This window comes from Rhinolophus sinicus, linkage group LG02, assembly GCF_036562045.2.
Source record: "Rhinolophus sinicus isolate RSC01 linkage group LG02, ASM3656204v1, whole genome shotgun sequence".
Classification (NCBI taxonomy): domain Eukaryota; kingdom Metazoa; phylum Chordata; class Mammalia; order Chiroptera; family Rhinolophidae; genus Rhinolophus; species Rhinolophus sinicus.
Genome location: NC_133752.1, coordinates 85,528,468 through 85,539,744, shown reverse-complemented (window position 1 = coordinate 85,539,744; position 11,277 = coordinate 85,528,468). Strand labels below are relative to the sequence as shown.

The window sequence follows — 11,277 nt, the reverse complement described above, 5'->3', positions numbered from 1 at the left end:
TTCTGGTCAATGTGGCAGGATTTAGCTGCTGTTTCTAATCGTGATGTTTTCCATCAACAAGTCTCTTTGAGTACTGTTTCTTGTTCTCTGGCAAGACCGGAAGAGTTACAGAGATGGCCTGATAACACTTGCCTCATGGTGGTCAAATTTGGAGAAGTGATCTTGTCCAAAGGATTCATAGTAAGAGGAATTCCACCCAACAGAGCGAAGGCACTGCTGAGTCCCACTGAAGCCCACGGGCATTGGGTAGTTCTTTGACCGGAAGCAAAAATGGTATCTCCATGCTTTGTCAATCGTGATCCAACCAGGAAAATGAGAGCAGCTCTGAGCATTTAAAAAGGAAGACATTTACTACAGTGAGGAGGTGACACAGATGATGGAAAAGCCAAGAAGCCAAGTGGGGGTGCTGAGGCAATTGAGAGACGAGCAGTAGCGGGAAGCCACTGCTATCCCTCGGCTGAAACACAAGGCAGAGTCACCTGGCAGAAGCTGGACCCAGGGCCCTGTCAGCAGAGCTGAAGTCACAGAGAAGGCGATGAACCTGCTGCAGAGCTACCTGGAGTGGAGAGAGGAGGAGAAATGCCCTGGCTTCTCCCCGCTCCTACCTTCCTGGCTTCAACCGTGCCTCTTCTTGGTTGAACCCAGCTGGAAACCAGGTGTATGAGAGCCTGTGACATACAAGTTCCAAGGGTGAGCCCTCCCCCTGCCCCACCTCCTATGACACAAAGGGAAGTGGGGAAAGGATAAAGAATGAGCCCACAGCAAACAGGCCAAGTATTGGTACAACATCACATTGCCAAATATTCATTCAAAATAACACCGAGGTAAGAAAGAAAAGTCATCCGGAAGTGCTTGTGAAGAAAGCAAAAAGGAACTACATGGTTTAGTTTTAAGCACCTGTATCAGCTATAAACATTGGCATTATTTGAAAATGGTGCCTCTATCTAGTGTGAGCCAAAAGATGATTACTGAGCACTATCAGTGGACCACAGACTCTCTGGGAGGCCAGGGTCGGATGTGGAAGCTGCACAACCAGGAGTATCAGCTACATGTGGGGGGGGCTGGGGGTGAGGGTGGGGGCTGCTGTCACCACAGAGGCAGGCCCAGGCCCCTGAACTCACCTAGCAGACAATCTGAACCAGACACCACAGCTGGCCCTCCCTCGGGCTGCCTCTGAGAGCTGATGTCTCCCTGCCAAGTGGCACTCATTTCCTGTAGAGTGGATTCAACCCCTTTCCTGCCTCCTCCTGTATTTTACTGAGTTAAAGGCAACTGATTGTCCAGACTCTGATGTATGTCTGCACCCCAGCTGCAAAGAAGGCTGAAAGAGAGTCTGGCTTCTACTTTGGGAGAGGGGGAATTCTATGGACTGAATTGTGACCTCCTCCGCCCCAATTTATATGTTGAAGCCCTAATCCTCAATGTGACTGTATTTGAAAGTAGGCCTTTTAGGAAGTAATTAAGGTTAAATGAGGTCAGAAGTGTGAGGTCCTAATCTGATTGATAGGATTGGTAGCCTTATAAGAAGATGAGGAGGACAAGGAGAGAGAGAGAGAGAGAGAGAGAGAGAGAGAGAGAGAGAGAGAGAGAGAGAGAGAGAGATCTTCCTACCCGGGCACCGAGTAAAGGCCATATGAGCACAGAGTGAGAAGACGGCTGGGCAGTCTGCAGGCCAGACAGAGCACTCTCACCAGAATCTGATCTTGACTTCTAGTCTCCAAAACCTTGAGAAAATACATTTTTCTGTTTAGCTACCCAATCTATGGTATTTTGCATGCATGGCCACCTGAGCAGACTAAGACAAGAACCCAATGTGGAAAGTCCAAGTTTACCAAAAGAAGACTATTGACAAGATGGTGAGTGGCCATGACGGTGGTGAATGCCCAGAACACCATATTGTCAATTTTGTTCACTACAAAATATTATCAGGTCTTGCCACAATTGTGACCATTAGAAAGGATACAAATGAGGGTGTGGTGGCACTGCTGCCAAAATGCTACAATGCCGATGCCACTTGCCATGTGAGGGGACTGGTTTCTTTTATGCTCTGATCCTAATGAGGGCAAATCTTTGTCCCGTGACCGTGTGATAGTTTTGTCTTCTGATGAGGCCACACCAGAGAAATGAGACTATTACCAAACCTTAGAGTAAGAAGGGAACTTAGAGAACACTCAGCCTACTTTCTACCCAGTGCCAACCCTTCCAACTCTTCTGACAGCTCTAGTTGTTACAAAGATTGTCTTTTTCTAACTGCTGTTGGTATATATTTCTGTAATGAGGCTCTTCTTCTGTAAATTCAAAATTACGTGACCAACTAACAAAGAATGTGTAAAAGTCAGCCCCACGCAGGGGCAAGAGTTAAAAGGACAGAGTCAGGGTCATCTGTTGGGAAGATTATTTTAAACACGCCTCGTCTTCAGAGAATATCAGACAATCCCTTCATTCATTTCCTTTGAGATTATGTTCCAGTGGAGCAAGACTGACTGAGTTATTTTTGTAATAACCATTAATGGAAGGGCCCCTTGTATGTCTTTCACTGTATTAGGTTTTGGGGATAAAAAGTTGAATGAGATATTGTTCTTACTCTCAGGAAACCCATAGTCTAGTAAGAAAGGCAAACATAGAGATAATTGGAAGATAACTACAAGCGAAGAATGAACAAACTATTGTGAGTGCCTGGAGGAGGGAGCAACTAACTCTGTCTAGGGAGAACCAGAGATGATTTCAAAGACAGGGTGCATTTGAGGGTGACATGGAGGGGGCCTTGCGGGTACTTCCAAGTCTTCTATTTGAGAGACCAGTTGGAGACAGACACTGGTAATTTCCTGGGGATGAAGTTAGGTACACTGGACCAGTGTGGCTAGGCAGGGACAGAGGGGACCTGGATGAAAGAGTTTCTCTGATGAAGGAATAATAAAATTGGAGACTCAGGGTGAGAATATGGTGTTTCTTTCTTAGACACGGATCTTTAGAGATTATTGAAAGAGCCTCCTTGCTCCTTTCTTCTACCTCTAAAAAATAAAACAATGCAAAACAAACACATCAAAACACCTTGCATACAGTCTTTGCCACGTCTATTCCATTCCATTGTTGCAGTACCAATGAAGTCATAGAGGATCCACAGATGAGGGAGTGTGGCTGTGTACCAATAAAACTTTATTTACAAAAATAAGCAGCAGTCTGGATTTGGCCTGAGAGCCATGCTTTGCCATCGTTTCCCCTGGTCTCCAGGATCAAATTTGGAAATGCAGTCACTGTTTACCCCTAGTTTGCAATTTTGAGGTCCGTTGTGAGATTGTGTATGTAGGGAGGACTGGGTGGGGTAGAAATCACTGAGGGAAGGCCTAGGGGGACTCAGAAAGGAAAGCGAGGTGTGGATCCGAGAGGTCCGTTGTAGGTCTGGGGAGGAAAGGACAGATGTTAGAAGGGCAGATGCCATTCAGTCTTCCTTGCAGAGTGCCTCCTGCCACAGTTCTGCTGTCTGTCTGGGGCTCCGAACTGACTGGTGGTGGCCTGGCCAGCTGCTGCTAAGGCAGGCGCTGTGTTTCGTCCCCGAGGTGGCTGTGCACGGGATAATTTATATTTTGGTGTAAATGCACCTCAAGCTCCTTTGAGATGAAAGACTCTAAATAAAACTGAGTTATGACCCTGCTTAACGGGAGCACTGCTGAGGTTTTCCAAAAGTGGAGTTAAACCCCTTTGGCATCTGTGAAGTGCTGGTTGTAAAGGACTGTTGGCCATTTCAGCGGCTCTCGTTTTTGCTGTTGATCCTGTGTGCCGTAAATCATTCTCCTTCAAGTCCAAAGGCAGCTTTTGTATTTGCCAAAGCACGAGGGAGGAGGATCTCCCACTGGTCCAAACCGAGGCTGGATCTTTGCATTTTTGCATTGTTTGGGAAGTGAGGAGAACACACACACACACACACACACACACACACACACACACACTCATGCCCTCCCCACACTCAAATTCTCTCACACACTCACACACATGTTAATCTTCCATAATAGCACATTCCAGAATTGCTGTTCTCTTACTGTGTAACTTCCTATGGATTCTCATGACACTGGTTTTGTCTTTACGCAAAAGATTTGACTTGGTCACACTCCTCTGTCATTCTCTGCTTTGAAGCCCCAAACAGCTTCTTTCTTTGTGGAGCAAAGCTATCAAACAGGTGTCACTTTCTCCTGTCTGAGGCCCAGGACGCCACAGGCCAGCTCCGTGCTGAACTTTCCTTCAGACGGTATCTGACAGGGCATACCAACATGTCTTTTTTTAGAAAAGACCATAAGTGTCTTATCTTACTCCTTTGGAATTTTCCACAGTTCTTGAACCTCTAGTTTAGGAAAAGTTGGTTTGAGGGTTCTTCAAATGTCCCTGAGCTTGCACAGCAGATCTGCGAGCGCGTTGCACTTGAGGTGGATGGGTGCCTCTGCTTGCCAGCGTACCTCATTTCCATCTCTCCTCCCTACTGACTAGAAACCTTGTGTTTAAAATAACACACAGCCTCCATTCAGAGCTCAAACTCAGAGCTGCATTCGGAGGCAGACTTTGGATTTAAGGAACTATTAGAAGATGCATTCGAGTTGCTTCTTAAATACTCCCTTTTAGACTCTCACGAAGAAATCAGGGCTCTTATCAGGTAAACGTTTTCTTTCCTTTTTCATGGTTTTGTTTGAAAAGATGATTAAGACTATCATGTCAGTCAGCACTGGAAGAAGCCAGCTGCTTTCTAGCTTTTCCCTATTGAACAGGGCTTGTATCTGTTTCTCTGAAAGAGGAATAAAGTGATGAAACATGAGTTGCATGGAGAGAAAACTGCAGTGGTAATTCTCTGGGTGTCTGAGGAGTAGATGTGCCACGGTAGATCAACCCAACTGCATTTGGGTGTGTACAGGTCATAAAGGTTGGAAAAGGCTGTCTGGTTGATCTCATAATCTTTACTCTCTGGAGCAGCTGCTTGGAGGGTGGTCACATGACCAGCTCACACAGGAGCGGTTCCCAGTCCTATCTTGGCATCATATCTAATGCCAATAAAGCTAAACTGGTTCTCTTTTCCTTGCTCCTTTCTCTTTAAGTAATTGGGTATCTCTCTCTCTCTCTCTCTCTCTCTCTCTCTCTCTCTGTCTGTCTCTCTCTCTCTGTCATCTATCTATCCATCATCATCATCTATATCCCACTTCTAAATATTTTTTAAGTATATCTCATATTTTTAAAGGCATGCTTTTCTCCAGTAATAGAACATTAAAGATTGGTCTTACATCTGTTTGTAAAATGTATTCACATTTTCTTTGAACACCATTAACTATAGCCTCTTAAAATAAAGCAGCAGTTTATTTGCAGACTGAGCCATATTTTTTTTTTTTTTTTTTTTTTCCTGAAACACCACCATTGCTCCAGGACTTTCTTTGACAGGGCAGTTTTTTGGGGAGGGGGAGGGGCAAACATTCATACCTATGAAATCTTCAATACATGTGACACTGGTGGGACCAGGTATTTATTTACCAATTCTTTCTGTCTGTCTGTCTCTCTCTCTCATGCCCCAAAAGATCATTATTTTCCTTTAAAGTTTCAATTTAAAGAAAATTTCATTCTTGTTTGATGATAGAGCCAAATCAATGAATAAATCAATCATTGGTCAAACAAACATTTATTCAAGTGCATTCTAGATGCTCTGTATTAGAATAGTCTAGATTTTGATTTGCATTCCCCCACTAGAGGTGGGGAAAGGCTGTCTGAAAGAATATAAATATCTTCATTGGTGTTTATTGTGCATTTTGACTCCTAGCTATATTCATGAAATAATTACCAAATCTTATCAGATAGTACAAAACGAAGTGCTGAATTTTAAACTTTGGATTGTAGGACAGGTTGAAATAATACGACTACCATTCCTGAGAGTTCATTCTACATCAGGTACTAAGCTAAGCACTTTGCAATCATCTTATTTTATTCCCTCAACAAACTCATTTTGCATCTGGGGAAATAGCAGCTTAGAAAGGGGCTAAGTGTCCAGCGTCACGCGGCTGATGAGTGGTAGACTCAATGCTCAAACCTCCCGCCTGGGGCCAGTGCGCATGCTCTGGCAGGCGTTAGAAAATGCATCCCAGAAGAAGTAGTCTCTGGGCTGGGACCTGAAGCATTGTTTGGCATCCAAATGGCCAGAAGAACAGTTGTGTGGGTGATGGACAGGGTGGAAAGGGACAGTGCAGCAATGCATGCCCCGATGAGAAGCAGGAAGGGAAGGGCTGGCTGAGAGAGGCACAGGAGTTGGATGCAGAGGTGCCATTTGTGTTTCTGGACTGAGGAGTGAAATGAGGAAAGTGGAGTCAGATCATGCTGAATACTGCTCAGAGCGAGCTGTGTGCTTTGTTTCCCCCACCTGGAAGGCTTTCTGCGTGGCTAATTACAAGGCTCAGACCCTCCTGCCTCAGGTCTCTGCCCAAATCTCACCTCATCTCAGAAGCTTCCTTGACCCTCCTATTCAAGGAGCAACCCCTGAAATCCCCTGCCCCCCACGCTGTCACTATTTTCATTGTAAAATACACATAACATAAAATTTACCTTTTGAACCATTTTTAAAGTGCACACAATTAAGTGGTATTTAGTGTACTTACAATGCTGTGCAACTATCACTACCATGTAGGTTCCAGAATATTTTCATCATTCCAAAAGGAAACCCTTTACCCATTAAGGAGTCATTCCCCATTCCCTCATCCCCCGAGCCCTGACTTCCATCGGTAGGCTTTCTGTCTCTATGGGTTGGCCTATTCGGGACATTTCATATAAATGGAATCATACAATATATGGCCTTTCGTATCTGGCTTCTTTTACTTAGCGTAATGTTTTTAAGATTCATCCATGATGTAGCATGAATCAGTACTCCATTCCTTTTTCACGGCTGAATGATATGTCATTGTATTTACTCTACAGTTTGTTTATCTGTTCATCACTTGATGGACATTTGAGCTGTTCCGACCTTTTGCCTATTGTGAATAATGCTGTTTTGAACATTTATGTACAAGATTTCGTGTGAACACAATTCTCTTGGGTGAATATGTAGGAGGGGAATTGCTGGGTCACATGTAACTCTATGTTTAACTTTTTGAAGAACTGCCAAACTGTTTTCCAGAGCAGCTGCACCATTTCACATTCCCTTTAGCAATGTATGAGAGTTTCAGTTTCTCCACATCCTCGCCAACATTTATTTTCTTTTTCTAAAATTATAGCCATCCTAGTGGGTGTGAAGTGGTATGTCATTGTGATTTTGATTTGCATTTCCCTAATGACATGGAGCATTTCTTCCTGTGTTTGTTGGCCATTGGTCCCATTCACCCTTTATTCCCTTTATTTGGTTCTATTTTTCTTTACATATAAGTTTTACGATTTATTACTTCCTGTCACATTGCATCTTTACTTATCGGCAACCTCTCTTGTGACCTAGTGAGTTCCGTGAGGGTACGGACTCTGTCTGCTTTGTTCATTTTTGTATCTCAATACCTAGGACAGGATTTGTTATGTCAGGGACTCAATATATATTTGCAGAATAAGTGAAAATCACATTATTGTTATCCCTCCAGCCTAAGGTGGATGAACAGAGGGACTGTTTTGTGAGGGGAAAGCCTCAGCTGGTCCTTACAATAGTCCGGACCACATTTCCCACTCTCCCTACCCCTAGCCCATTTTGCTAAGGCCACTGGATTGTAGTGCCCGCTGCCATCCTTCCACCCCTTGGATTGTAGGGAGAAAGGTGGTAATGCGAGCTGGCTAAGGCAGCAGCAAGGAGAGCAGAGTAGGAGGGATAGATATGAGGGAGATATTTAGGGAAAAATCAACAAGACTAGGTGACTGACTGAGGTGTCAATCAAGGTGATTTCAAACGTGAAATTTGGAAGGTTGGGAAAGTGGTGGCATAATTAACTATAAAATGAAGTTGGGAGAAAGAGTCTATGTGGGAGCAAAGAAAAGGGGAGGCCTATTTTATACTGAGTTTGAGAAAACGAGATCTGAGTATACACAACTAAAATAAGGAGATGTTGGAGCACAAGCGAGGAAAGGAGGTGAGGTATGACACAAACAAGAGAGAGAACAAAGAAGGAAAAGAGAAGAGAGTGAGAAGAGGGAGAGAGGGGCATAGAAAGAGAGTAAAGCAGGAAGAGGTTGTTGTCACAGAATAATTTCCACCTGTTCAGTAGCAAGCATGAGAGAGAGGAAGGGAACAGAGAACAAGTGAGCGCGAGAGAGATTTGGCAATTGACTTGCTGACTTACCTTCTCTCTCTGCCTGCTCTGCCCCCTGAAACACCATAAAACTAGCTTTACTCTGACTACCTACCACCCAGGGACTTTCCAAGAAAAAGACCCTTAATGAATGAAGTTCAGATTTTCATTCCAGAGAGTCTATAACGATTGCTCCTAATACGGGGAGCTTTTGAAAACTAACATGGCTCCTTTTTCCCATTGAGTGAAGTTTGGTTCCGCCCATCGGTACTCTCCCCACTTTGTGGAGCCATGTTGGAGAATGACCTCCATGAACACAGATGGGAAGTGCATAACAATAGCTGAGTACTGGACCTGTGAGAGAGGCAGCCTTAGGAAGAGTGCAGATGCTCAGCCCCAGAGAGAGTCAATAAATCAAGATGCATTGTAGACAGCCCCACGGCTCTGTCTATAGCTGTAGCGCACGTATTTCTACCAGGCAAATTGGGCCAAGGATTCCAAGCTCTGCCACACCACGATTCAGGATGGAAAAACATCTACAGTAGTTCCCATCTTATCCATGGTTTTGTTTTCCATAGTTTCAGTAACCCGTGGTCAACCATAGTCTGAAAATATTAAATGGAACATTCCAGAAATAAACTATTCGTGTTTTAAATTGCATGCCATTCTAAGTACCTCACTTCATTTCATTCATATAGGCATTGTAACATCTCACATCATCACAAGAAGGGTGAATACAGTACAATAAGAGATTTTGAGAGAGACCACATTCACATAACTTTTATTACAGTATATTGTTATAAATGATCAATTTTTAATTAGTTGTTGTTATCTCTTACTGTGCCTAATTTATAAATTAAAGTTTATCGTAGGTATGTATATATTTAGGAAAAAACATAGTATTTATAGAGTTCGGTACTATTCATGTTTTCAGGGATCCATTAGGGGATCTTGGAATGAATCCTCTTGAAGAAGGGGGGACTACTCTATTTCCAAAATGTTCAGTGTGGAACATACTTATGGGAACTTGCCAAATGTGTGGTGAAAGATACTTTTTTTCTTTTTTAATGTTGAGTGCATGAAGCCCTTATATTTCACAGGGAATTTTCTCTTTTATCGAAATGTAGACTGAAATGTGTTTGTGAAAAAGGCGCTTATTACCTAGGGTGAAAATCTCTGACTTGCAGCAGAGCATGTAGTGGCAGAGACTTCCTCCCACTGCCTCCAAGAAAAGTCTGGTGAGGGGATTCTTGCTGCTGTCCTTCCCTCTGGCTGGAAACACCAAATAGGTGCTCATGTGTGCAGAACAGAGTGCTGGGGACGATTGGGAACCTTCTCCCAGTGAACCTCTCACTTTGAGTGTATAATATTTTTTCATGCTTGGAGTATTTGTCTCTGATAGCATTTTCACCGCTTTATTGCAAAGTAGTGCTCGCCAATCATAAGGCTGGAAGCCTGTACTTGTCCAGCCCTGAGCCTGAAGGAAGAGAAAACTAATGAGAGCCAAGTACACTGTACTGACACTCCCTGACACTTACCCCTGCAGGGCCACTCTTATCTCAAGGTACAGCTCTTGACATTTTTCTGGAACATGACCCACTGACTAAGGTGTCCTAGGCAGAATGACATACCAGGATAGGGGACGTGTTTTATTAAATGTTATGGCCAAAATTGTTTTCAAGTTTTCAAGCAGTTGTCCCTTACGCAATTAAAAAGCAAGTAAGAGTTTTGTCTTCATTCTGAAATTATGAAGTTTCAGGACTGAGTTCACTGGATGATGTGTTTTCTAATTTCATTCAATTAATGTATATATGTATTCATCTAACAAATATTTGTGTACACTCATTGTAAGCTCAGTGAGAGTCCCACTGGGAAAGAGTCACAACACCCTGTCTCTATTTTCTAGTCTTAATAAAGAATGAGGACTGCCATGGGGATGAAACGTGATCACAGAAGAGAAGTGCACAGCAACCAGATGCTGTGAGGACAGGTACGTGGGGCTCCTGTACACGGCTGTGGCCTCCCTACATTTGAGCTGGTGGCCACCTCCGTAGCATGGCCAGCCAGGAGGATAATAGCAGAGGCATCAGCAGGGGCCCCTTACAAGCATTCAGGCTCAAAGGTCTACAGCCCACTGGGTTCATTCACATACACCTTTCCTGCTACCGTAGGCTTCACGGTGACAAAATCCTAAGGGTGCATTTGCTTTTTCATGATGCACTCGTCCCTATTGTAAAACATCTCTTCAAAATGATAGATAATGTTTAAAGCATCTTCTACAACAATGATCCGGAATTGTGTTGGAGCTGAGGTACTGATTGGGGTCTTAGTGCCATAAGACGTTTTGTCCTGAAGGGAGTGGTGAGTCCCTTCCTAGGTGTTGCCACTAGGAAACAAGTGATTAGAAGTGTTAGCATTGTTAGGTTGATGCTGGATCTGAACATTTCAGGATATAGGATGTAAAATAACCACTCTGATTTCTTGCATATAAATTGTCAAATCACCCTTCGATCTTTTGTATTTAGCCAAAGCAGTAATGTTAATTAATGCCAAAGTAATTTACAATGACAGATAATAAAATAGAACGACCCCACTGGCTTTAGGCTTTGAGAAGTATTACATAGATTATTTTACAATAGCCTTACCCTTCTGATTCTTAATTTTCTTAAATCAATGTTGAAGTTGTACTGCATGATTTCAGCACAAACGAAGGGAAGGTGAGGAATGAATTGGGCCAGAGTGGCAGAAGGAGCCCATCAAGGGCCTAATTTCACTCATAATGCAGGGCTGGTGACAAGCACAGCCAAGCTCAGCTTTTGTCTTCTTATTATCCTTTTAAATACCAGCCACAATAGAGTTGTCTAAAAATTATTTTCACCTCTCCCCGGTGTACTTTTGTAACAAAATCATTGCCAACCAGAGTTAGCAATCCAGGGCAATATAGCACTACCGGTAAGAGGGTGGGTTTAGGAATAAAATTAACCTGGTTGGTTATCCAATCTGAATTCTTTCTAGCACATAACTTCTCTAAGCTTCAGTTGCCTGATTTGTGAACTCA

General features: G+C 43.4%; 1 protein-coding gene across 1 annotated transcript in view; it reads left to right on the top strand.

Moving 5' to 3' along the window:
- The first annotated feature begins 4,527 nt into the window (after positions 1 to 4,527).
- The window catches only part of JCAD (junctional cadherin 5 associated), an 85,003-nt gene continuing 78,253 nt past the window's right edge, over positions 4,528 to 11,277 (top strand). Inside the window, exon 1 of the mRNA XM_074324742.1 lies at positions 4,528 to 4,642. The gene's annotated coding sequence lies outside the window, so the exon portion shown is untranslated. The remainder of the gene's footprint in view (positions 4,643 to 11,277) is intronic.